Source organism: Adiantum capillus-veneris, chromosome 23, assembly GCF_014529385.1.
Source record: "Adiantum capillus-veneris isolate H3 chromosome 23, ASM1452938v2, whole genome shotgun sequence".
Taxonomy (NCBI): domain Eukaryota; kingdom Viridiplantae; phylum Streptophyta; class Polypodiopsida; order Polypodiales; family Pteridaceae; genus Adiantum; species Adiantum capillus-veneris.
The window spans coordinates 72,680,572-72,706,435 of NC_140953.1; positions in this window are offsets into that span (position 1 = coordinate 72,680,572).

Consider the following 25,864-nt stretch of genomic DNA (forward strand, 5'->3'; position numbering starts at 1 on the left):
TTTTCTGAGAGATGATGTTGCATTTGCCCGTTGTAATAGGATAATGATGAGACTAATGTTTATTTATGAAAATTATGTACAAGAGAAAAAGAATGATGAGCTTCTAAATTAGGGTCTAATACCCGGATGACCGAAGGCAAAAAACCCAGTGGGAAAAAAGTGCCTTTGGCATAAGGGCATTATTGGAGTACTTATTAGCATGGGAAATACTAATAAAGTACTCAAGGGATTATTTGCTGATAGATATGGAATTTATAAATGTGATATCCGTGGAAGTATACTTGGCTGACGTCAATTTTCAAGGTCAACACCAAGCAATGGGGAGCATTGGGCAGTCACCGAGCCTTCTATTCGCTCGGTGTTGACTTCATCATCACATGTAATGATTTTAACCCCAAGGTCAGTACCAAGCGATAGGGAACATTGGGTAGTCCCCAAGCGTCCTATTTGCCCCGTATTGACTCAACTGTCATATGTAATGACTTTAAGAGCAATGTCAACACCAAGCAATAGGGAGTGTTGGGCAGTCTCCCCAAGCTTTCTATTCACCCAGTAGTGACTCGAATGTATTTTTGTAATCACATCACCATGGTCTTCATCGTTGGTTAAATCAAGGTCAGCATCAAGCGATATGGAGCGTTGGGCAATCCCCAAGCTTCCTATTCGCTCAGTATTGACTTCACTGAATTTTTCTTTCTGTTGTCGCTTATCATGTCCCAAGGTCTTTGCCGTCGCCTATAATCGCTTTAACATCAAGGTCAACACCAAGCGATGGGGAGTGTTGGGCCATCCCCAAGCTTCCTATTCGCCCAGTAGTGACTCGTTGCATGGCTTTGTTGTTTAGCATGACATTAGTTTGTTGCCTATTGTAGTCCACTCAAGGTGTATAGGTGGAAGCAAAAAGACTGTCTAATGCATATGTCCAATGATGGGACATCCTATTTATGCATACACATAAATGCATGGAAAAGAATATGTTGTGCAAGAAAGATTTTGAGGGGTTTTTCAGAAAGATGGTGTAGCTATAAAAGCATATGACATGGCTATGCAAGATGGCACCCCTTTAAGAATGGTTTTTGTTGATGAGGATATGTGCTTGCATCTTACTGTGCACTATGCGTGAGTGTTGGACTCTACGACACTCCACCAATTATAAGTTAATAGACTTCGACTCTTATGCTCATCTCATCCAGCATGAGCGACACGACTGTAGATATGCTCAACTCGTCCAGCTTGAGCGTAAGCCTAATAACTATGACGCTTAGCACAGAGTTTAATATGACTTGAAGCTTTGGGACTAATGCTATGCTCATTTTATGGCTTAGCAGCCCAACTCTAACTATGCCAAAGAGTTCTTTTTGCACCCTGGCGACTTGACTTTTTACATTCGTGTGCTTACTACAAACATTTCTTCAGGTAAAAGTAAGCCTAGATCCTCAAAAAGAGGATTAGTGAAGGACCAAGCTGGCATTGAAGGTTTCTTTTTCCATACCTGTTTTATCATCTTTGAATCTGCATTTGTGTTGGTTGGGTTGTCCTTCTTTGACTGTGAAGACTCCATTATCCGTTTGATTCTCCAATTAGTTCTGTTGATAGGAGTCTTTAGATATTGTTGTAGGCCTTTGTTGGCTATCGGCATCTGGCTTTTGATTAGGAGCATTGGAAGACTTAAGAATCCAAATCTCTTGATGACCTTTGTATCTCCATTGTTGACTTTGCTTTGTTCTAGGTCTTGTTGAGTTCTTGAGATCTTCATGCTGGTCTGGTGTAGGGCAGTTGGCTTTCGGTTGACTGGTAGCCAAACCTTTGTATAGCCTGTGTAAAATCCTTGTCTAAGAGAAAAATTCTTTGAGATCCGTCTTTGATTTGTATCCTCTTGAGAGTTGTGGTTGACTTTACCATCTTTCAATGTTGCTTTGTTGTATACCTGCTTCTTAGGCATCCTAGGATATTGTCGAGGTTTTATACCCAATGTGCCTTCTTTCTTGAGAGGGACTTGATGTTTCTTCATATGATCTAACCTGCGTTTTGGCACCCATATATGTCTGTTACCTCCATAGTACTCCTGTTCGTTCAAGCTCCATTGTGATGCTATCCATCCCATGTGTTTGCCTTTCTATGTTTCTTTCTTGAGTACTTTGGCTGAAATATCTTTGCTTTTCTGGATGTCTCCCTAGAGGTTTCAATTGGGTCAGCAATTGACTTGAAGATTTGAAATTCTGACTTGCTTGAAGAAGCTGATCCATGAGGGTTCTTTGATGTAGAGGCATATGCTGTCACACCTTTTGTGCTAATCGGTGGGAGTTCCACTTTAGATTTACCTTTGTCTGCAAGATTTGTCTTTGATACTTGTGACTTTTGAAGATTTGTCTTTGATACTTGTGACTTTTGCAACTTTGAATCTCGAATTTTTGGTTCTATTAAAGATCTTTGTTTTGCTTTTTCCATGGTCTCATCTTGATCTAACTGTGTCTCTATGGAGGGTGGCTTGAGACCCTGTTTTCCAATCTGACTTTCATCAGCTGATTCAACTACCAATGAGTGATTGACCTTTGGACTTCCTATTGCTTCTTGGTTGACTGCAACCTCATTCTTATTAACTTCTAGCTTTGATGGCATTCTCTGCTCATAGCTTCCCTGGTTGCTCTTTGCTTTGTTTGATCTGCACTTGCTATTGCCTGATTTTCTTTAAGCTCTTCTAAAGTTCTGATTGATGGAGATAAATCATCCTCAATAAGATTTGCTTTGGTATAAGTCTCCACTTTAATTGTGCTTGAGGACTTTGAGCTGTCATCCACGGGTGACTAGTCTTGGTTTTCATTCTTGGTTGTCTGTGATGACTTCATCATGTTTTCATTATGTATCTCTAACATCTTCTAGGCCATTGGCATTCCCATTATGATGTTGTCTAGCATATCCTTTGTTGTGATCACATAGAATTAAGCTATGATGATCTGTGAACTTACTTCAATGGTGGTGAAGATGATTCCCTAGCATTCTGCTCATTTGTTTCCTGATATGCTTACAAATTCAGGAGCATCTTCTAGTTGTGGTTGGCCACATTTTTTCCAAGTGCGAAAAGACATGAGGTTCTTGTCTAACTGAAAATCTAGCTTTACTTCTCTTGGCAGCTTTTCTTCGTTCCCACCAACAATATTGCACTTGATCGTCTCGGGATTTGTGTCTGATTTGACTTCTTTTGCTATGGAAACATCCTTAGGTTGGACTTTATCTGCATTGTCTTTGCTTTGACCACCTTCTTCAATTGATGTTGACTCCATTGGATGTAATATTGCACTTTTTTGCAATTGTTGAGCATTGTCTACCTGCATCTGAGTAACCTTTGACCTTAAAAGATCCATTGTACTTTCTAGCAGAATTTGTCACTTTGGAGGAGATTTTGGTGGTGACCTTTGTGTAGCTTTCTGGACTTTAGCTTTTGTTGACTTTGACTTTTTTATCACCTGTTTTAGAAGCTTGAGGCTTTGCATCATCTTTAGATAGTCTTTGACTTCAGTCGGGCCATCCGTGTTGGTTTGTACAAGATCATGACTTTGTTGATATTCGTTACCATGTACATCTTGATATGCATATGTCAGCTTGGTCACATGTAACTGTTTGAACACTATGGGATTTGTTGGCTTTTGATTTTGACTTGTGGAGATCAGTTGAAACTTTTGTCCCTGATAATCTTCATAGAAGCATTTGTCTGTAGATTTTGATGGAATCTGGTTCAATTGGAAACTTCCAACAACCATATGATCTTTCAATGGTTTCTGTCTTGAAAGGGTATGTTGGCTAGAAGCCCTAGGGCTTCTAACTGGTGTAGCATTTCCTGGTACATGAGCTGAGCTTGATGGATTTATAGCTCCCCCCTTCCTAGGGTGATCACTATAGCCTACTTCATTGTAAGAGTTCAAAATTGTTTGTCTCTAGTTTAGTCTCAACTTTTTGGATTGTGAAGGTACACTTTAGGTAGCATTGTTGATGTTTGGCATCTGTAAATCTTCTACATAGTTTCCTATGTATCTTCGTGAAACATGACAAATTATTCCCCAAGTCAAGCTATAGATAGCAGTATCTTTGCCCTGATGTCTATCCCATGGGTCTCTTATGATATGAGCTTCTATGGTTTCTGGACCCAAGGCATCATAGATGCTAGAATCTCGTCTATATCTATGACTGTTTTGGTCAAAGTATATGCTTGTTTGGTCACAACATCGAAGCTTGATTTCGGATGGAGGAGAGTTTGGCTTTGAATAGATTTTTGGGTTCACTCGATTAATATCCTTTAGCTCTAGAGAGGATAGGCTATAATAGATTCTTTCCTCTGAAATAAACCATCCTTTTTTATCTATCACCAGACGTACTTCTATGAGCTGGTATGTGGGTCGTTCAAACACTGCTTGATCCTTTTTGTATAGCTGCCCGTTTTGGTTTACATAGTGTGCATATGAATTATGTGTACCATACAAAGCTAACATCATTCTGTCTGATGTGTCCCTTAGACTCGTGAATGATTGCACACTTGTATCTATGGATGCAAAATCATTTGCAAACCTAACAGTTTTTTCACCATTCGGTGATATCTTGACACTTTTACTATATTCATGCAAGAATTCATTGTTCAAAGAATCAATTTTAAGCTTTTCAAGTGCCTGTGCATTTTTATGCTCATTTTGAATCTGCAGTGTTTTTGCTTGTGCTTCTAATGGTAATGCAGAATCATCCGATTGCATTAAAAGTGACAAGTTAAATGCACTTACATCGAGATTCACATTTCCAATTTTCTCTGTACCTTGCTTATTGGTAGTTGATATATCCCTGTTGTCAGGATTTCTTGGACAATTTTCAAAAAAATGTCCACCTTTTCGTCCACAATCTGAGCAATATGCCATGACTGGTGGTATTCCAACTGGCTCTATCATGTCAAGCTCATGCTGAGAAGTTTCTGCTTCTATGTTGGCCAAGTTGTCGGCATCTTCTTTTAAAACACTAAGCATCAAGTTGTAGAATGCTCCATCTTGACCTTTGTACCATCTTTGGCTCGGTTCTCCAATTAGACTGGCTTCAATTGGTTGATCTGTTGGATCTTTCATTTCTGGTTCGCGATTATAGATCTGACCACTGTAGTCCATGTACAATGACCCAAATTGCATATGCACTAACTGTATGTTTTGCTGGCTTGTGCAGATTTCTGGATAAACACTCGGGTTGATTTTTTGCACCTCTATCTGCACTTCATCTTTGAGCTTGTAATACTTGGCTCCACTGAAGTTTGTGATCATCTGGGAGTTCTCTGAATCTGGCTTTACTCTGATCAATATGATCTTGGCTCCTATGCTGCTTTTACTGCTCATAAGATACCTATGACCTTCTGTATCTGTGTACAAAAACTTATCCCCATTGTAGCCATATAGCTACAAAATTTGCTCTGTTGTAGTTGTGCATGTGTTGCCACTACTACTACCATGCTCTGCTGTACTTGAACTCTCGGATCGATTTGAATCCATGTTGACTGATTTGTAAAAACTATCGATTAGAAAATTTTTGTATTGATTAGCTGAATTTATGCTGCTTGTACTAGCCTAATCTGCATTCACATGCGAGTTTTACCCCTGTTTGTCCAATTGGAAGCTAATTTGCAGTGCAATTACTCGCACTAGCCAATTTTTAGCATGCAAAATTTTTGAAATTTGATTGCCGCTCCACTGCTTCGAGTTGGTCGACTTCTCGCTTCTTCGAGCTGATCTGATTCGTTTTTGCATGGTCTGCTTGATGTGCAGTGTTTGCTCGGTTTGCGGCTGTTTCTGACTTTTTTTGTCTTTTACTGGCACTTCTGGCTACTATCTTTTTCTTTTTCCTAATTTTTTGTGAAATTTTGAATTTTCTAAATTTTTTGATATTTTTACCTTGATTATCTAAGATTGATTTCACTAAAGCAGCAAGCTTAGCTATGCCATGTGGCAATATGTGATTGCTTAAATGAGAATGTAGAGAGAGAGAGAGAGAGAACAAGGTAATAAAAGAAAGAAAGAGACAAAAGCATCAAGTGCTGCTAAATGAGGATGTAGAGAGAGAGAGAGAGAGAGAGAGAGAGAGAGAGAGAGAGAGAGAGAGAGAGAGAGAGAGAGAGAGAGAGAGAGAAGCATGGCGCGTTTAGAAAAAGTAGCGATCGAAGCTGCTAAATGAGGATGTAGAGAGAGAGAGAGAGAGCGCAATTGACACAACAAAGACATAGCACACCAGAGGGAAGCAGCGGAGAAAAAGGCCAGGCATCGGTCAACCTCATCCTCATGCATAGTTCCAGACACAGTCACCTTCATCATAATGGTTTCTGCTTGTGCACATGAAGAAGCCTTATATACAAGCACGCGGCTGCATTGCGGACTTGTTGAGAGTGGGCATGACACTGACGTTGTTGTAGCAAATGCGCTTCTAGATATGTATGGTAAGTGTTGCTCCTTACCAGACGCTAGGAAATTTTTCATGTCCATAAAAGCACTCACACTGGTTTCATGGAACACAATGATTGGAATCTATTCTCGTTATCAGCAGGTCGAAGCAGCATCGCATCTCTTTCAGCAAATGCAAGTAGAGGGTCTTCTAACTGATAAGTATTCTTATGTCAGCATAATAAATGTTTCTTGTAATGGAGAATCTCTAGCTCAGATCAAGCACATACACAACCTCCTCATGCAACGTGTATTTCAATTGGATATGGTTGTAGTGACTGCAGTGCTAAAGATGTATAGCATGTGGTTTTCTAGAGGCGCAGATACTGTTTGAGGGAATGTAGATACGGGATCTCATAGCATGGAATGCTATGATATCAGTCTATAACCAGCATGCACAAGGTGATAGGGTCTTTGATCTCTCTCAGCAGATGCAGACAAAGGGGTTCATGCCTGACAAGGTGAAATTTCATGCACTCCTTTCTGCTTACGCTGACTTGCATGCCCTTTATTTTGGTAATCATGTACATGCTCGCATTATGTATGTGGGCAATAGTGTCGATGTTAGATTAGGAAAGAATTTGATTACCATGTATGGAAAGTGCAACAATATTAATCATGCTGAGAAGGTGTTCCATAGAATGCTTGAGAGAGATGTCATTTCATGTAACACTCTTTATCACAGCCTATAATCAACTAGGGCATAGACCGAGAAAGTTGCCGCTCATCATTTTACAAGCAATGCTGTCAGAAGGTCTCCTTCCAAATAAGGTGACCATTGTTGGCCTCTTTCATATGTGCTACAGCCAAACGCATGAAGCCGCGTGCAGGCTTTTGCATTCTTTGATATTGGGCTCTGAATTAGAGCTGGATGGTACTGTTGGCACTGCAGTGGTTAATGCATTTGGGAAATGCGCTAATCTACAGGAGACTCAATTTTTTTTTTACAAGATGGTAGAGAGGAACGAGTTTGCATGGAATGCGATTATTGCAACTCATGCTCAGCATGGCTTAGGTAGGGGTGCGATTAATGTTTACAAACAGATAGAAATGGAATGTATGCTTGATAACAACTGGTCAATGTCTCAACCATCATTGACACCTGTGCCGATGATGCTAACTTGGAAGATGGGAAAAGGGTTCACGTTCATGACCATCTGTGGGTAGAGAGGTCTTCAATGTATCTGCTTTATCATTCCGAGAGAGGTAATGGTATTGAGCATTCAACTCCACTCCCACAACTCTTATCCTTGCACTGGCTATTAACTCACCCTGGAGGCTTGACTCTTTCCAATGCAAACTCAACTCTTTGCAACACGTACATACCCTTTGTCGAGAGCATTTGCAACACTGCTTTCTCCTATCAGAGGATACACTTTCCAGATGCATAGGACATACGGATTGGCCATTTTTTACGTCCCAGGGAGGGATTCTTGCAATTATGATGATTGTAGCTAGCACTTGCCCATTTTTAGGGTTTGTTCCATTTTTAACCGATGGAGGTTATTGGCCTTCGTAAAGCCTTGGGGGAACATCCTAATTCTCATGACGCTTTTCTAGCCCTTGGATTCAATTAGTTGGATGCAGGATGTGGCTCCTCCAATATTCACTCCATGAAACACTTTTCCACTAGGATCCATGCATTAAAGGAGTGAAAAGGGCTAAAGGGAGAAAAGAGGTGAAGTTAGTAAGTGCCATGGCTCTTTGGATTACAGCTAGCACATAAACATAGAGAGCCAAGTTGGAGATTGTGCCTCTATGATGGTTGCGTCGAGGTTCAAAGTTGTTAGCTTATCTTGTTGTGCCACATGTGCTTATAGTGAGATACATCCCTTGAAGTATTTGGATCTTCTCTATTCATGCACCACCACGGATGTGCTTAGCCACTACAGCACGGATTGAACTGCACACCCTTGACCTTCTGTTGCCCACAAATGAAAGTCCTTCCTATGTCTATTGCAGTGTCCCTTGTTTGACATCAAAACCATCCGCGCACAATCTCATATGTGATCAATCTGGGCTATGAAGAGGCAGTCAAAGGAGAGGTTGGTAGGTAAGGGACTCCAGGTGTGTGCAGGTGTGTTAATGTCAACGGAGGATGACGAGTCCGATGAGTCGTGTAGGCTTCCTACCCCAACTTCACTCGAAGATAAAGCAACCCGTTGCACCTGCCTCTATGGTATAAGAGCTTAAGCAATAGAGCTTCCATCGACACATGACTTCGCACTCAACCGTTAAGAGAAGAAGATCCGGCACAAGTAGAGATAGCTGCTTAAGCACTAGAGCTTCCATCGGCGCGTGACTTCGCACTCAACCGTTAAGAGAAGAAGATCCGGCACAAGTAGAGATAGCTGCTTAAGCACTAGAGATTTCATCGACGCGTGACTTCGCACTCAATCGCTAAGAGAAGAAGATCCGGCACAAGTAGAGATAGCAATTATGCAGTCCTAGATCTTGTGCTTCTTTTGTTGTCATTATATGAATGCTAATGCATGTGAGTATGCCAATTAAATATGCAACAAGCTGACTAAACCATTTGTTGTGCATGTGTGTGCTTTGTTCGAGCACCACTCGGGGTTACAATAATGAAGCAAGCATAACAATATAGTACAAGCAAACACTCTCAACAATTTGGCAACAATTTATGCATCCCTAAACAGTCCTTATCCAAGCCATCCTCTATGTGGATAGAGCTATGCTATGATCGATTTGGATAGAGCAACCTCTATGTGGATAGAGCTATGCTATGATCGATTTCTCTTTATGAGCTTTGTGTTACCACAACTGCACCAATGCTTCTCACTGGCTAATTCTTGAGCACACCACATATTCGTGAACCCGTGTCATGGATTTGATTGTTGTTTATGAAGGATGAGAGACAATACTTGATTTAGAACTATAAATTGAAGTAATTTGTCCTTTTCACTCTTGTTGTTGCACTTCTAATATAGACTGATTTGCTCAGCATGACTTCCGTATTTGTAGAAGATTCAAGTTCGAGCAGAAGAACAACAATGTTGCAAGCCGATTTTCACCACAAAAAAGGCAGTTTTGCAGTCAAGAAAGCTGTGTGATGCTTTTGTGACTTCAAACAAGTAGCGAGTGGTCAAGTAAAGAATGTTCTAATACAAGGCTTCAGAGGTGCTTCCAACCAAGCTTTCCATCTAGATCTCTCGAGCCAAGCTTGAGGAGAAGAAGTCCACGTCAACTTAAAAGGTAGTGACTTCTTCGTGTGCAACCACAAAATTTAAAACAAAAACGTCCTTCAACACCGGAGGAAAAGCATAAGTCCCCCTCCAACACTGGAGGAGAAAACAAGTATACGGGGGAAGGGCATGCTCCCTACGGTTTATAAAACTTGGGTGAGGATGGTGCCACTTCCCCGCCATACGCATGTATGGTTTTTTCTTTTTTGGGGGGCACAAGCATCCCGCGCACGTAATGAAAAAATGTATAATCTTTAACTAAATTTGATTAAAGCGGTAGCTAACTCCTAATGTCAATCATGTCACGAGGTCGTCGAGGTTTGCAGCAACTTCAAGAAGAGACAGCCTATAAAGTCTCGAGGACAAGCAACAAGACAATATCAAAGGTACACCCATACTTAGTTTTTTTAATTAGTTTCCTAGATCTCAATCACTTCCAAACCAATCAAGGCACACTAGTTATGTTTTTTTTGGAAAAGTTTTGATTTTTATAAAATTTTTTAAATTTTTGGGTCTTTTTTGAAGGTTTTAGGAAATTTTTTGATTTATTTTGATGTTTTCGAACAATTTTGGATTTTTTTGTGAATTTTTTACTATTTGTATTTGGTTTTTTAAAGATTTTTTATGTGATTTTTATTTTTTTGTGAATTTTAGGATTTTTTGAGTTATTTTACTATTTTTGTGAATTTGTTTTTATCAATTTTGATTTTTTTCATAGAAATTTTTGTGTTTTTAATGAAATTTTAAGTTTCTTTTTTCTATTTTGATTTTTTGAAAAAACTTTTTATTTTAATATTTTTTAATTGTTCTTTTTTGGATTTTTTATTTAATTTTTGGAATTTTTAATTTTTAAACGTTTCTTTTGATTTTTTTAATTTTTTTAAAATTTGATTTATTGGATTGTTTAAGAGTTTTTTATTTTTTTATTTTTTATTTTTAAAATGGAATTGAAATTAACTATAATAATACAAAAATTACATGCGGCTTACCTACACGTGGCAGCGTTGAATGCGAACTAGCGACTTGACCCGCTGACTAGGAGCTCCTGCAGCGCGAATGAAGGCACGTGGCCTGCAGTGGTACAAAGAGAGAGAAAAGACAACCGAGGACGCGTTGATTGCGCGCCTGAAAAAGTGGAGAGAGACTGGCCGCCCTGGCACGCGTTGACTGCGGGAGTGGCTCGTGGCCTAGCAGAGAGAGAGAGAGAGAGAGAGAGAGAGAGAGAGAGAGAGAGAGAGAGAGAGAGAGAGAGAGAGAGAGAGAGAGAGAGAGAGAGAGAGAGAGAGAGAGAGAGGGGGGTAGGGGGAGGTGCACGCGAGTGGGAGAGGGGCAGAGAGAGTGTGAGAGTTAGTGAGATAGAAAGAGAATTAGAGAGAGAGAGAGAGAGAGAGAGAGAGAGAGAGAGAGAGAGAGAGAGAGAGAGAGAGAGAGAGAGAGAGAGAGAGAGAGAGAAAGAATTGGAGGGAGGAGAGAGAGAATTGACAGCCCGGTAGTGCTCGATAAAAACCTAGGTTTAGTGTAATCCCACCTACAAATTTTGAATATTACCTCTAAATTTTATATTTGAAGGTGAGAAAACCTACAAAATTTTGGAAAAATTAGTGTAGTTTGGTGTAAAAACCTTCAAATTTGTCAATTTACCTCTGTTGTTTCACATAAGTAGGTTTGCCAAGTTTTTTATTTTCGAGCACTACCGACAGGGCCTATCAGCTGCAGTACGGACACATGCAAGTGTGTGTTGTGTGTGTGAGGGGAAGAGAGAGAGTGAGAGGGAGAGGTGGGTTCATGCGTAGAGGGAAGAAGAAGAAGAAAAGAAGTATTTAATGCACCGCAAGGCATGGTACTGAAGCCCGAAACCCGCTTTCTTTTATTTATTTTTTATTTTTTGTTTTCAAATTTCCAAAAAATGTCAAAAATTAGCCGAAACTCCAAAAAATCGTCAAAAATTTCCAAAATTTGCCAGAAAAGTCCAAAAAATTCTAGGAATCTTAGAAAATTTCCGACGTTCACAATCGAGCATTTTCAACACGCAAAAGCACACCAAAAATAGCAAATTTTATCGAAAATACGATTTGCGACACAATCGTCAACCCGGCCCCTGGAAATAGCAAAACGCTTAAAACTTGACCACGGAGGGCACGAATGCGAACAAAATGATGCCATAAAAATGCACACACAAAATAGCTCATAAAGGTCGCAAAATCAAATTTTTATGGAATTATCCAAAAATTTATACAAAAATTAACCAAAAATTGCCAAAAATTTGTAAAAGTTATCCGAAAAATACCCAAAAATTTTCTACAAATTCTCCACACATTAGGGAATAGTGCAACCAAATATAATTGCACAAATCACATCAATTCAACCAACAATTTTATCAAATAAATAAAGAGTAGGCAATTAAATCGACAAAATTACCGACAAAATTAGGTCAAAATTGACGCAATTAGAGTGTGTAAATCCCTGTTTTGAGCACAAAAACGCAGCATTTGATAATTACACACATCATTTATGCAATCAAAACATTGAGTTAACCATTCAAATTAAACATTTTTTAGGCCCACACACATACTAAAAAATTGGCAGTTTTTACCAATATTTAGGTGCGTACGTACATCAAAGGGTTAAAGTTGTCGGATTTGCAATGTTACTTCACAAATCATTAGTTGAGCATGAGCACAACACATATCAATCATCACAATTGAAAAATCATCACGCACACATTGATTTCTAGGTACTCAAACATGGGCAAAATAGTGCACACACACCTAAAATTAGCATACACACACTCAATTAGAATGCACACACACTTGATTTTAGTGCACACACACTTGAAATTGACCATCCAAACATGCAATTAACTCAATTAGGCACCCAATTAGCAACTTAAAATCATCAATTAGCAATTGAAACTTGTCAAATCATACACCACCAATTCTTAAAAATTTCGGCATTACGACGGCGTGAAAACGAAAAATCGCAAAATTTTCAATCCACATTGCATTACATTACATTGCATCAACATAGCATAGCATTACATTGCATCATCATGATGGGATCTCTACACAATTCTACACATCTCTAGATTCTAGGGAGGTTGAGAATACCACCTTGATTACCTTTCCGTGAAGACCAATTGGATGGTCGAATGCTCCACTCCTTCATAGCAAATTAGTAAATTAGCAAAAATTAGTCAAATTAGCAAGAGGCTAGTGAGAAATTAGAGTGTGTAAACACACAATTGGCAAGATACGGTTACACATTAGGGAATTATGGACACAATGCTTCATGCACACACATCCAAAATCCACAAAAACATAAACACACAAGTGAAATTAGTGAGGGAACGCATTCGATTATGCCACAATTACACTAGTGTAGGCCATCGTCCCTGGCAATGGTGCCAAATGTTGGGGGTCCCATCATTGCAATAGCTCCAATGACCAACAAAATTATCAATCCGAAGGAATGAGCTACCCGGCTAGGACATGGAAACACTTACACGGTTAGTGAGCTAATCGTGGCAACATAAATGGTTAACTCTACCAGGTAAGCTTCTCAGCCTATGGAGGAGTTAAGCCGCAATGAAGGGCAATCTCCATATCCACTTCTCTTCACCTCCAATCAACCCAATCACACACACTACGGTTGCAAGACACACACAACAATAATCCTATCATGCAACAACTAATCGCAAACACACAGACATAGATCTATCGACCACCACACTCCAATCAAACCTACATGCACACACAAGCAAAAGAGGGTAGTCACACATGATTAGAGAGAGATTAAACACTAATTAGTTAATATCTAGTTAATCTAAGCATCATAGGCAATCATAAAAAGTAAGAGAGAGGCATAGTGAGAGAGAATGAATCATTGATTAGTGTTAATCAAGTCTCATGAGCAAGGAGAAGCTCAAGGACTCCATAGCCACACACCTCAAGAGCTTTCACCAAAGAGTGCTCTCAACAAATGAGATTGAGAACCCTAAATTCTTTACACACTGCCTTATATACCTAGGGTAAAAATATGCAATGTCCGGGTACCCAAGGCCTTTAGGGCTCCACCACTTAGTGAATCTACAACCTAGGCACAATAAGTGTCGTATTCTTTACATCTTGGAACTCCCATCGAGCACGTAACACATTAAAATATTACAATGGATTGAAATAATTTGAGATTTTACAATACGTGACCATTTTGGGAAAACGTGGAAAATGTGTAACTCCAATCTTTACTGCTTCTTCGTATTCATCCTCGATGTGCATCCGTACGTCTTCGGTCTTTAGCAAATTTTGTTAACTGACGTTGACTCAGTTAACACCCACTTTCAACACACACACACACACACACACACACACACACACACACACACACACACACACACACAGAAGTTCTCAGAAGCGGAAGATCTTTTGCCATAACGTCGGAGTTACCTTCTCTTCCCAAACCTCTCTCCTTCAAGCACTTACCCCCCTCAACCATCTCCATCTCTAGCTTCTTCTCTATCGTCGGCATGTGGTCCCACAAATTCTTGAGTTCTCTTTCTCCCTTCTCTTTCATGATACGATGGCCCCAAAACAAGTGACTCAAAGCTCAAAGCACGCTCGTGTTGCTCCATCTCCAAGGAAGGTGCAAAAGAAGGTATCATCTTCTCCAGCCATAACTCAAGCGGAGGTATTGTGTAACATTTAATGCACTAGTAACTTGTGTGTAACAGAAATTGATAACATAGTGAGCATTTCATTAAGAACAAGTTCCTAATAAGCATCGATAGAGTACTTAATTTGAGAAAGCAACATAGCATCTTACACCTACCTAATTTGGCATTGACAATACTTGAAAAGAGAGAGAAATAGAACAAATTGACAACAATTGAGGACTAGATTTACATGGAGCTGGTCCCCCCTCCATAAAGGCTTTGTATTATAGCTTCTCCCATCAAAGGAGACTTTTGTACAATACAATCTTTGTGTTCCTTGATAAAACTAGTCGGTGTAATGAAGATGGAATCTTCATACACCAAATTATGCTTGAAAAACACACCTAGTGTCCCTAGCCTCAGTCCCAAGACCTCACACACCTTCAAAAATGATGAGAGTTAGCAGGGAATAAGGATAGATTGAGAGGAAGAAGAGGTATCTTACGATAAAGAAGTATTCTCCGCACATAATCACTCTAATAGCATATCTTAGCTTAGTAACTAGCATGGTAGAGAAAATGAGTGTGCCATTGAAGCTTGGCTCTTGGTTGGATTTCCATTGCATAGCCAAGAGTTGTTGGTTGTAGGCCTCTACTTCTCAATGCTTGGAGAAGGAGATGGAGTTCTTCTTGCACACATGAGTTGTGTGTGTGTGTGTGTGTGTGTGTAGTAGTGATTTGAATTAAAATGTAGCCTTCTCTCTCATCATGGTCGACCGCTCTTGCTATTTGCTCATACTGGCATCACATTGGCCCCTGTAAAGCTTATCCAATCACAAATTAGAAGCATAATTGCTAGACTTGTGACATGTGTCCCCCTTTCCCCTTCTGTGAGAGATTTATGTATTTAAATAATTCAATTAAACTCTCATTGGACCTCTTAGTCTTCTGGCCAACAGGAATCAGGCAAGCCAGTGGGCTACTGAATGCTCATTAGACCCCTTGGTAGACTGACCAATAGTCTTCTAGGGAGATTAATTTCTATTGGTTCTTTTATCAAGAATTACTAAATTGAGTAGACTAAATTTACTCTAGTCTAATTCTCATTGGTCCACCTCTATGGCCATCCAATAGGATTTGAGGGAATCTTGGGGGCAAATGGCCTAGGAGCCTGACATGTGTCCAGTATTCCCTTTGTGTAAAGGGGGAGCTTGTGAGTGAGTGTGTGTGTGTGTATGTGTTTCTCTCTCATCCCCTACTCTCATGGCTCGCCCCCTCCTTGATAGGGATGTGGGAAGACTTTTTAGTCTTCCCGTGACCATCCAGTTTTCCCTTACATTGGCCTTTGGGCAATTGAAAAAAAAATTAGGAACCTTAGCCTATGAAAGTCTTAATGGAGCTGAATCTTAAGCCCCATTGAAACACATTTCTCTTTTGTAGATTGTCCCCCTTTGGATCCCTTTTTTCCCTCCTTTGGATCCCTGCAAAGACCGGCCTGGCAGCCTTACGAATATTCTAGCTTTTAGTCCTCTGGTACTTCCCCATATTAAATGATCAGTTTAACATGAGAAAATCATTTGGGAGAATTAGATATTATTTTTTATGACATTACCTCTCTCTTGAAATCATAGTCCTCCTCGACTATGAGGTAGAGAAGATAAAGCCTAGTCATTAGTCTGTTTGCTAACGGGTAGAGGATCTCTATTTTATCGTACGACACAGTTCCATAATGGATGACTAGTCCATTTGGTGCTTGAGAGCCTTAGCTGCCGCAAGCATGTCTGCACATTAGTCCGTATCAATCTTTCATAGTAGAGTGACAAGCTCTACTTGGTGTTCGGGAGATGTCGTCTCCACAAACATGATCGTAATAATGCACACTCATGAATATGTGCACAAAATAAAGAAAAAGAGAGTCTTATATGACAAAAAATTTATTCATTTATACATATTTACATTTGCTTACTCTAGGGAGTCATTGTAAGCATTGACAAGGTTTAGATTATCCTTTAATTGTATGCCTTGCATACATCTAGCAGCTTCAAAAGGATAATTTTTAAACTTGATAAGATATTGTCAGATAGTCTTACCGCCTCGTAATACCTTGTCTTTGTATCCAAGAATGGACTGAGGTTGCAGCACCTCTTCTTGGTCCTCTATCTCGGGTAGGTCTTCAATGATTGATTCTTGAGGTCACTCTCCTTTGTAAGGCTTAAATAGGCTCACGTGGAAAGCATTGTGCATCATTCAATGGTTGGGCAGCTTGAGTTGATAGGTCATCTCATTGATTGGCCTAAGAATCTTAAAGGGACCATAGTACCTTTTTGATAACTTAGCACAGTACTTTTGGTGTCCTGTAGGATTCTTGCCCGTTGTGTGCCTTAATCGAGCCTTGGGAAACTTGAGCAAGACTCTATCATTTTGTTTAAAGACTAGGGATATTTTGTGCTTATCAACAACATCCTTTTGCCTTTGTTGTGATATGGATATAGCATCCTTAATCTTTTGAAAAGATTCTTGCCGGTCTCGGCTATATTCATCTGTAGCGAAGATCTTCCCATGTACCTTCAGTAGCAGGGGACTTTTTTGATCTTCCCTCTATCACCTCAAAAGGTGCTTTTCCCGTGGAAGTATGTACAATGTTATTGTAAGCATACTCCACTAAGGGTAAGTAATTCTCCCATTGGGACTTTTGATCTACTTCTGTGACATAAGCTTTTAGTAGATCAAGAATTGTTAGGTTAGCTATTTCACTTTGGCCATCCATTTGGGGATGATAGGCCAAAGAGAAGTTTAGCCTTGTACCTAAATTCTCAAAGAGGCCCTTCTAGAAATTACTGGTCATTCTAGGATCACTATCCGACACTATAGACATTGGCAAGCCATGGTTTTAGAAGATTTGTGATATAAAGAGGATTGCCATTTGATGGGCTTTAATAGTCTTTTGAACAGGTATGAAATGTGCTTGTTTGCTAAACATGTCTACTTATCATCCATATTCCTATATTCCCATGGGTAGACTTGGGCAATCCAAAGATAGAATCCATGGATATGCTCTCCCATGATGAATTACAGATCGGAAAAGGTTGAAGCAATCCAGGTTGCTTCCCTCTATCAAACTTCGTCTTTTGGCATATCACACATTTTGAAACATACTCTTGTATGTTTGCTTTCATGGCAAACCAATAGAGATATGTTTCTATCCCTTTTAGGGTAGACTGAATCCCTCTATGCCCCGCATAAGGAGGAGCATGAGATTCATACATTACATTCTCACGTAGTGAGTTAGTAACACATAGTCTATTGTTATAAAGAAGATAACGATCTTGTAGGGTAAATGGTTCTTCCTTCCTATCTAGTGCAAGGACTGAAATCACATCTCTAAAATCGGAATCGATAGCATACTCATCTATCATAGAAGATAGATCATTGTGAGTTGCTATGGATCCCGGGGGATTCACTATTAGTAATGGGGGGATGTCACCTGCGTGCATCAAAATTAGAGAAACCCCCCTATGTACGGTATCTTACATGCTAACCTACCCCCCTACATACGGACATGATACAAACGTTCTTGCAATGAGCCATCCCCCCTCATATGGATTTCGTACGGAATGTAATGACCCACTATTTTATGTATATACTAGTAACATAACAATTTTAGAAGCACATGCTATTGCAAAAATACATGTTGTACTGCAAATGAATAGAAGTGTAGATTGTAGTGTGTTTTCATTTGCAATAGATGTTAAGAGAACAAACCATGAAAAGCAATAAATATAATAAATACTAAATTAAAATAAACCAATCGACTCAATGTAATTTGTCATAAGATGGACATCATTTCCCTTGTAAACTAAAAAATGATACTAACCACCTACTCAGTAGGCTTCCCACATGGGATTTAAGGCACACATATGAAATGGATTGTTCTCTAAGTAACAAATAATGGTATGCTCATTAACAACCATGGAAAACTTCACTTATTAAATCAAAACACATTACAAAAGGTATTAACTTATATTTTTTTCTCTAAATATATCTCTTTCTTATTAAAATCTCTCTCTCTCTCTCTCTCTCTCACACACACACACACACACACACACACACACACACACATACATCATGTACCCCCCCCTTGCAGGTAGGTCCCCCCCTCCCTTATGCATACGGTATGAGCATGAAATAATGGGGGGCTACCCCTATTGTATATGCTTATGTCTGACCTCTAAAACCCCCCCTCTTGTACACTCACGTGAGTGCATCGGCTACTTGATTATTCTTGCTAGCAATGTGACCAATATGAAAATGAAATTGCGAAAGGAAATTTTCCCAACTCATTTGTTTGTCGGAGAGCTTGGTCTACGTCATGAAGTACTTAAGGCTTTGGTGATCCATCTGTAGAATGAAAGGAGTCCCCAGTAAGATAGTGCTCCCACAAATCTAGAGCATGTAGAACTGCTAAGAGTTCCTTCTCGTATATGCCTAGAGCTTGCTCAATAGGGTCGAGCCTTTGACTTTCATAGGCTATGGCGTGCCGTTCTTGGAGCAAAACAGCTCCAAGGCAATCACCGCAAGCCTCACATTGGACCTCAAATGGCTTTAAGAGATCTGGTAGTGTAAGCATAGGTTGTTTAAGCTTTTCAAAAGCATTGTTATCCTCGATGGACCATATAAACCTAACGTTTTTCTTTGTTAGGTCATGTAATGGTCCCACAATTTGTGAGAACTTTTCTATGAAGCGTCTATAGTATGCACACATACCTATAAGCTTCTTAGTTCATGCAGATTCCTAGGATTACATCATCGTGCTTGAGAGGAGAGAATAAAGAAATCCTCCTTGTCCAAATAGCTTTGAACATGGAGCCTCAATTTCCCAATTAAGGGAGTGACTGAGGCTTCTTGCCCCTTGAAAGCACCATCGGTAGGTAGGACATCGCCCATCTCATAGGCTTGGATGCCTAGCTTGGGGCTAACTCTGTGGATATGAAATTGTGAGTAGAACTAGGGTCAAAGAGAATGAAAGCATAATGTTCTCTTACCTTCCCCCAAGCATGGCATATAGGAGATCCTTTGTGATGAGCATTCTCTTCTTGAATTTCAACCAAGGTAGCTCTAGGAGGCTCATTACGTGTATTCTTGTGGGGGCAAGAATGATAGGCATGCCCTTGCTCCCCGCACATGAAACAACGGTTATCTTTTTGATAATGCTCTAGCTCTTCAGGAGAGAGTTTATTTTTGCCTTTATAAACTCCCTTCTCCTTAGCTTTGTTGTCGTTGGCATTTCCTTTGCAAAACTTTTGGACGTTGTCCTTCCCCTTAGTCTCATTACAGTCCTTGTTTTTTGTGGTCTTAAGATTTCTCTTAGCCCCTTTTTGGAAGTTGATTTGTGAAGCCACCATGGTATGGTGTATATCCGCAGATATGGTGTGTGGCCTTTGGGAGTTAACATACTCTACCATATCCTCAGTTAAACCTGCACAAAATTGTTGTTTTTACTCTCCAAAATCCATCTTTTTGAAGACAATGGTTATGAGATGTAAATCCCAAAACTTGTCTACATATTGTGAATAGATTTGTAGGGAGAGAGCTTCAAACTTCACCATTCGGTGAGTACTTTGTCTTTGGCATCAGTAGCCAAAAACTGCTTCATAATGGAAACTCTTAAAGCTTTCCATGTTTGTGGAGCTTCACCTTTTGCTCGTAGGTTGACCACCATTGCCTGGCGAACTTTTGAAAATGCATAGCTACATGGTGTAGCTTAGAGGACTCCGTGAAGCCCTCATCTCCAAACGCCGCATCAAATTGTTGGATAAAGGCCAAGGCTTCGTTCTTAGCACCAAAAGTGTCATCGTAGGTAAGGAAAGCGATGTTCTTTCCTCTCTCTTTGAACTTTTTGAGCTTGGATGACCTCTTCTAGGCGGCATAGGATTTCCTATGGACTCTTCTTTTAGGTGGTTCAAGAGTTGCACCATCACTTTCTTCAAAAGAGGAAGAATATGAGGAGGATGGAGAAAAAGGTGACCTCTTTCTCACCTTTTTCTTCCCTTGTTCCTCTTTTTCTGCACCATCACTTTCTTTGGAAGAGGAAGAGGATGAAGAAGATGGAGAAGAGGGTGACCTCTTTCTCGCATTTTTCTTCTCTTGTTTTCTCTCGTCCCTCTTTGAATTATGGTGTAGAGAAGTATGCGATGGTCTTCTTCGTTTAGGGGGTGTTGGAGAGCGTCTTTCCCGCCGTCTTTGTGGAGCCCTCTCCGTCGAGGTGGCTAGAGACTCACTCCTTTCTTGTTCTTTTGGCGGGGGCTCTAGTGTTGAAACTTGGGTTCTCCTTTGGAAAGGAGATCCGTCATCGAGTAGTAGATTTTTGAAACCTTCGTATGGATCCTCTTCTTCTTCCCTTATTAGAGAGAGTCCTCTTTTGGAAGTCTCATTAGGAGGCTTCCGAGGTACTCTCTCTTCTTGGTGGGGAGTTTGGACAATACCACGCGTGCGCAATTGATGTAGCACTTCACCTTGGAGGGATGGGTTGCCCAGGGATTGTTGAAGCCTAGAAACAAGATAGTTTACAAGCATAGAGGCATCATTAGTTGCTCTTTCATTAGCAAAATCAAAGCTATCAACATTCATTTCAATCTCTTTTCCTTTGTCATCCATACTAGAAAATTCTAGGTGTAAACTTTTACTTGTACTTTGGCACTTCAAGCCCTAGTTTCTACTCCTCTTTACCTTCAAAGATAAGCACTCAAGCATCTATACCCGTGGCTCAAATGTTATTAATTGCAAGGAATAGAAGAGACGGTTCAATAGAGCCAAGATAGCACCAATTCTTGTCAATCTTATAATAGCTCAATAATGGTTAAGCCATAGGCAAGCCCTGTACGACTCCATCATTAAGACCATAGCTCTCGACGGTGTCCCCGTTAACTGCATAAAGTAGGCATGCTTCAAGGATGAAAATCCCTATTCTACTTACTCTTTTGCAATTAATAACACCAACTATTTGTAGAAAGCTTGAGGACCTCTCTTCTTGAGCAAGAAGAGAGAAACCAATGGCTCTGATACCAATGTAATATTTAATGCACTAGTAACTTGTGTGTAGCGTAAATTGATAACATAGCGAGCATTTCATTAAGAACAAATTCCTAATGAGCATAGATAGAGTACATAATTTGAGAAAGAAACATAGCAATTTACACCTAGCTAATTTGGCATTGACAATACTTGAAAAGAGAGAGAAATAGAACAATTGACAATAGTTGAGGCCCAGATTTACACGAAGCCGGTCCCCCCTCCATAAAGGCTTTGTATTATAGCTTCTCGCATCAAAGGAGACTTTTGTACGATACATCTTTGTGTTCCTTGATAAAACTAGTTGGTGTAATGAAGATGGAAGCTTCATACACCAAATTATGCTTGAAAAACACACCTAGTGTCCCTAGCCTAAGTCCCAAGACCTCACACACCTTCAAAAATGGTGAGAGCTAGCAGGGAATGAGGATAGATTGAGAGGAAAAAGAGGTATCTTACAAGAAAGAAATATTCTCCTCACATAATCACTCTAATAGCATAGCTTAGCTTAGTAATTAGCATGGTAGAGGAGATTAGCATGCCATTGAAGCTTGGCTCTTGGTTGGATTTGCATTCCATAGCCAAGAATTGTTGGTGTTGATCCGAGCCTATCACAAAAAATTTTGTTTACTATATTTTGTTGGTTTTCCCTGCTTCTAGAGGTTTACAATAAAAGAAAGAGTGAGAACAACCTCTTGGAAAAATTCAAAAAATGACTTGATGGGAATTTTTTCCTTGACTAGTTCACAAGAGGTGAAAGGTAGAACCTAGTAGTAAAGGGAAGGGAAAATATGTAAATGTGAAAAGAAAAGATATGATGTGTTTGTGGATCCATGCACCCATGATTCAAGGGTCATGAGGGGCTCATATTATCATGGATTTTGAGCCATTTGATGATTCAAACAGATGGGACCCAGGTGGAAGACTTGGTGAAGGAAGGAAACAGACACATGATTTTGCTGGATTTTTTAAAAATACGTCCACTCCGATCCAAGAAAAGTTGTCTTCATCAAAGTTGTAGCTTATGAGCTGGAGATTCCGACCATATTTTTTTTATAATTTTTGCAGCTATGGTCTAGGAGATATGGCCACAATGGTGGACGCCAGTTTTTTCAATTGTGGTGGAGACCACCCCCTCTACCTTTACACACACACCCTTCCTTTTCCACATTGAGTCCTTCTCTAAAAATCAGCCATTAGTCTTCTCACCCTCCCCTCCTTCCTCCTCTCTCTCAAGCTCATAAAACCATCACAAATTCCTCTTCTAATCACCTCTCAAATCATGCTTAATCTTGTTGTAATTCATAAGTTTTCCTTCAACCCCTTTCTATTATTACTAGATATGCATTGATTTTATGTAGATTCTTTACATTTTAAAATAAGGAAGCTCTTGGACTCAAGCTATGGAGGAAGGAGTGAAGGCCACACAAGTGATGATGGAGCCAATTAGTTGCAAATTGGTCAACAAATCACTTGGAAGGAGCTTCTTCATTGGTGGAATGTCCCTAATCAATCTTCATTTGTACAAATTGCACTTGGATCTTAACCTCACTCCTAATCACTCTCTTTCCTATATAAAGAGGCCCCCTCTTTTGTAATTTCAAGTCTCCCTCAGCCTCATTGAGTCTTTGTATCACTCATCATGAGCCCATAAAGCTCATTCATTCACTCTATTCTTTGCACATTCTAGAGTGCAAATTGTTTTATGCTAGTAACCTCCCCTCCTCTTACTTATGTTACTTAAGAGAGATCTTTTATGTGTGTGTGAGAGTGCTTGATGTGATTTTGGCTAAATCTTGAGTTGTTGTTTAGCAATCTACATGCTATTTGTGTTGGGAGTGCTTGAAGTTATCCATTCCTTGTACACACATTGAGGTTAATGCTTCATTCATAGTGATCTCTCTCTCTCTCTCTCTCTCTCTCTCTCTCTCTCTCTCTCTCTCTCTCTCTCTCTTTGCGTAGCGGTCCTAGTCCACGCTTCCAAGACTAGGTGGTGCCCTCATCTCACTTCCCTTGTGGTGCAATGGAGTTTGTTTTGGTGTAGAGGCCACCATTCCAAATTTCCTTCGTCATAAATTGGTGCCCCCACGGAGGAGTTCTCAAGTAGCGCTTTGCCAATCCTATGGAGGAAGGCCCATCAAATTCTCCAAGACTTCCACTATGGTCTTCCCAAGAAGCTCAAGAGAAGAAGCGTCTTTATCGACAAACGGCACATATACGGGTAAAGAGAGTTAACTACATACACCCTTCTTTGCTTCAAGGAAAATCTTGTAGTCATCAAGTCCCTAGGTCAAAGCATTGTGTTGAGTGCTTCGTGGCTAATGTGAAGACACTTTCTTTGAAGCCTCAACTTCAGGTGGTGAAAGCACTCTCAAACTCGGGTATTAACAAGTTTTTGGAGGGGGAGCTACACATCAATGGTGTGCGGTATTGTCAAGAGGCTACATATGGTGATGCACTCCAACTACGACTAGCAAGAAGGCTCAAGGTGGTTGAGAAGGTAGCCATTGAACCCTATGAACTCTACAAAGCTGAAGACGGTCACACCAAAGCTAAGCTAATCACTGGTGAGGAAAATTCTTCGCATCTCTCAAATGGTGGGATCTAAGAGAGTTGAACTTCAATGAAGTGCTTCATGGAAGTTTGTTGTTAACACTAGAATGGTAACATGACACTTTTATGTCCTTGGACACTTTTGTGTCCTATTAAGTGACCATTTTGCTTGAATTATTTGAAGAGTATGAAAATGAATTTCTAGGTGCTATATATCCACAAAGTTGCCTTATGAGCTGAAAAAAACTTAGCATTTTTTTTGGAGTATCGATCTCACCATTAACCTTACTCTTGCAAAGCATATTTGAACCTAAACTGTGTGAAAAAATGGGTCCTGTTTTTGGCTTTTTTTCAATTTTTGGCAACTATACCACTCTAAAATTCATGTTTGTGAGGTTTAGATGGCTAGAGGTTAGGCCTTCATAGTTCTCAACATGTTTTGATGCTTGTAGGGAGAGATAAGTGTTAAAATTGAAAGTTATGACCAATTTACAAGAATTGCATAATCCTGTTTTTTGGCCAAAATTAGCACTTTTATGATTTTTCTGGTGCCTTTTTTGATATCCAAATTCAATTTTGATTGTGTAAGTGTAATGTATAACATAAAGCTAATCTTCCTTGAGTTCTGGGGGACCTAATATGCTATATAGCATAGTATATGATGATGGTTGAGTTTTTTGATTGCTGAAGAATACAATACATTTTAAAGTAGCAAGTATAACTTTCTCAATATTGCTAGTTTCTTAAGCCAATTGTGTGTATTTTGTAGGTAGTAATCATATCTAATCATAGACTACAAACTTGACTAGATATTGAGTAGTTTCTATGGGTTTCTAGAGGTCATAATGCTAAACCCAGTTTTTTCATGTTTGCTGTATTTAGCACTTTACAATTTCCCCCAAGGTTCCAATTGTAAGAGATCCATTATCCTTTTGACATGATCCATGGCTCCTTTTGAATCCAAAGGCCCAAAGGGAACTAAGAAAACATGTATATAGTATCTGTATTGAGCGTGACTATAGAAACTTTGATGGTAGGTCCGCAGAATGGCAAAAATGCAACTTTTTTGTACCTATTTTTTTGCCCAAAAAAAAATAAGTGAGGTAAAAGCAACCATATTTTTTGGTCACCAACCAATTGAAGTTAATGGGGCATTTTATCTCATGTCCTACAAAAATCTCCACTCTTATTTATATGCAATCAACCGTAAGAAATTGCTGTTTTGGGCAAAATGCACTGGTCCATCAACTTTGGAGGCTTGTAGTGACCAAGGGATGCGAAAAATTACAAGTTTCTCATTTTTTCCATATGTAGTAGTTATTGAACTATAAGCTCATTAAAGGATTTTTCAAAATGAGTGGATCTACTATGGTTTTGGAATTTTTTCCCAAAACCCTGAAAGGACACTTTTATGTCCTGTTAGGTTACCATTCTAGTGTTAATGCACAAATGAATAATCCCATTTTCCACAACTTTCAATTAGTTCATAATATTAGGGTGAATGTGCGCATTGATAGAAAGATTTTTTTCCAACAAAGATTGGTCTTCTATTTTAGAGCTGAGAGGTTGAGAGAGATATTGTTGTCCCCTGACCCTATAATATTTCCTATTTTGGAGTATAATGTATCTTTTGATGTTCACATCTTCATTTTGCTTTAAGCATACTCCATGAATCATAGGGATTTATATGGACCTATCCAACCTCTTGCTAGACAAACTGTGCATATAATAGCTAGCACAAAGCTTAGGTTCCAAAACATCATAAGGAACTTACTAGGCCCTCGTCGTCTAGCTGAGATTAATGCATCTATCAATCCATTTATTCTACCCTTAATAAGATATGATTTGGGCCTAGACGTTTTCATCTTTGTGCTGTATTGAGAGGAAGGCAACCCATCCTATCATGGCTTTCCCTAATTTTTTTGGGCGTAGTGG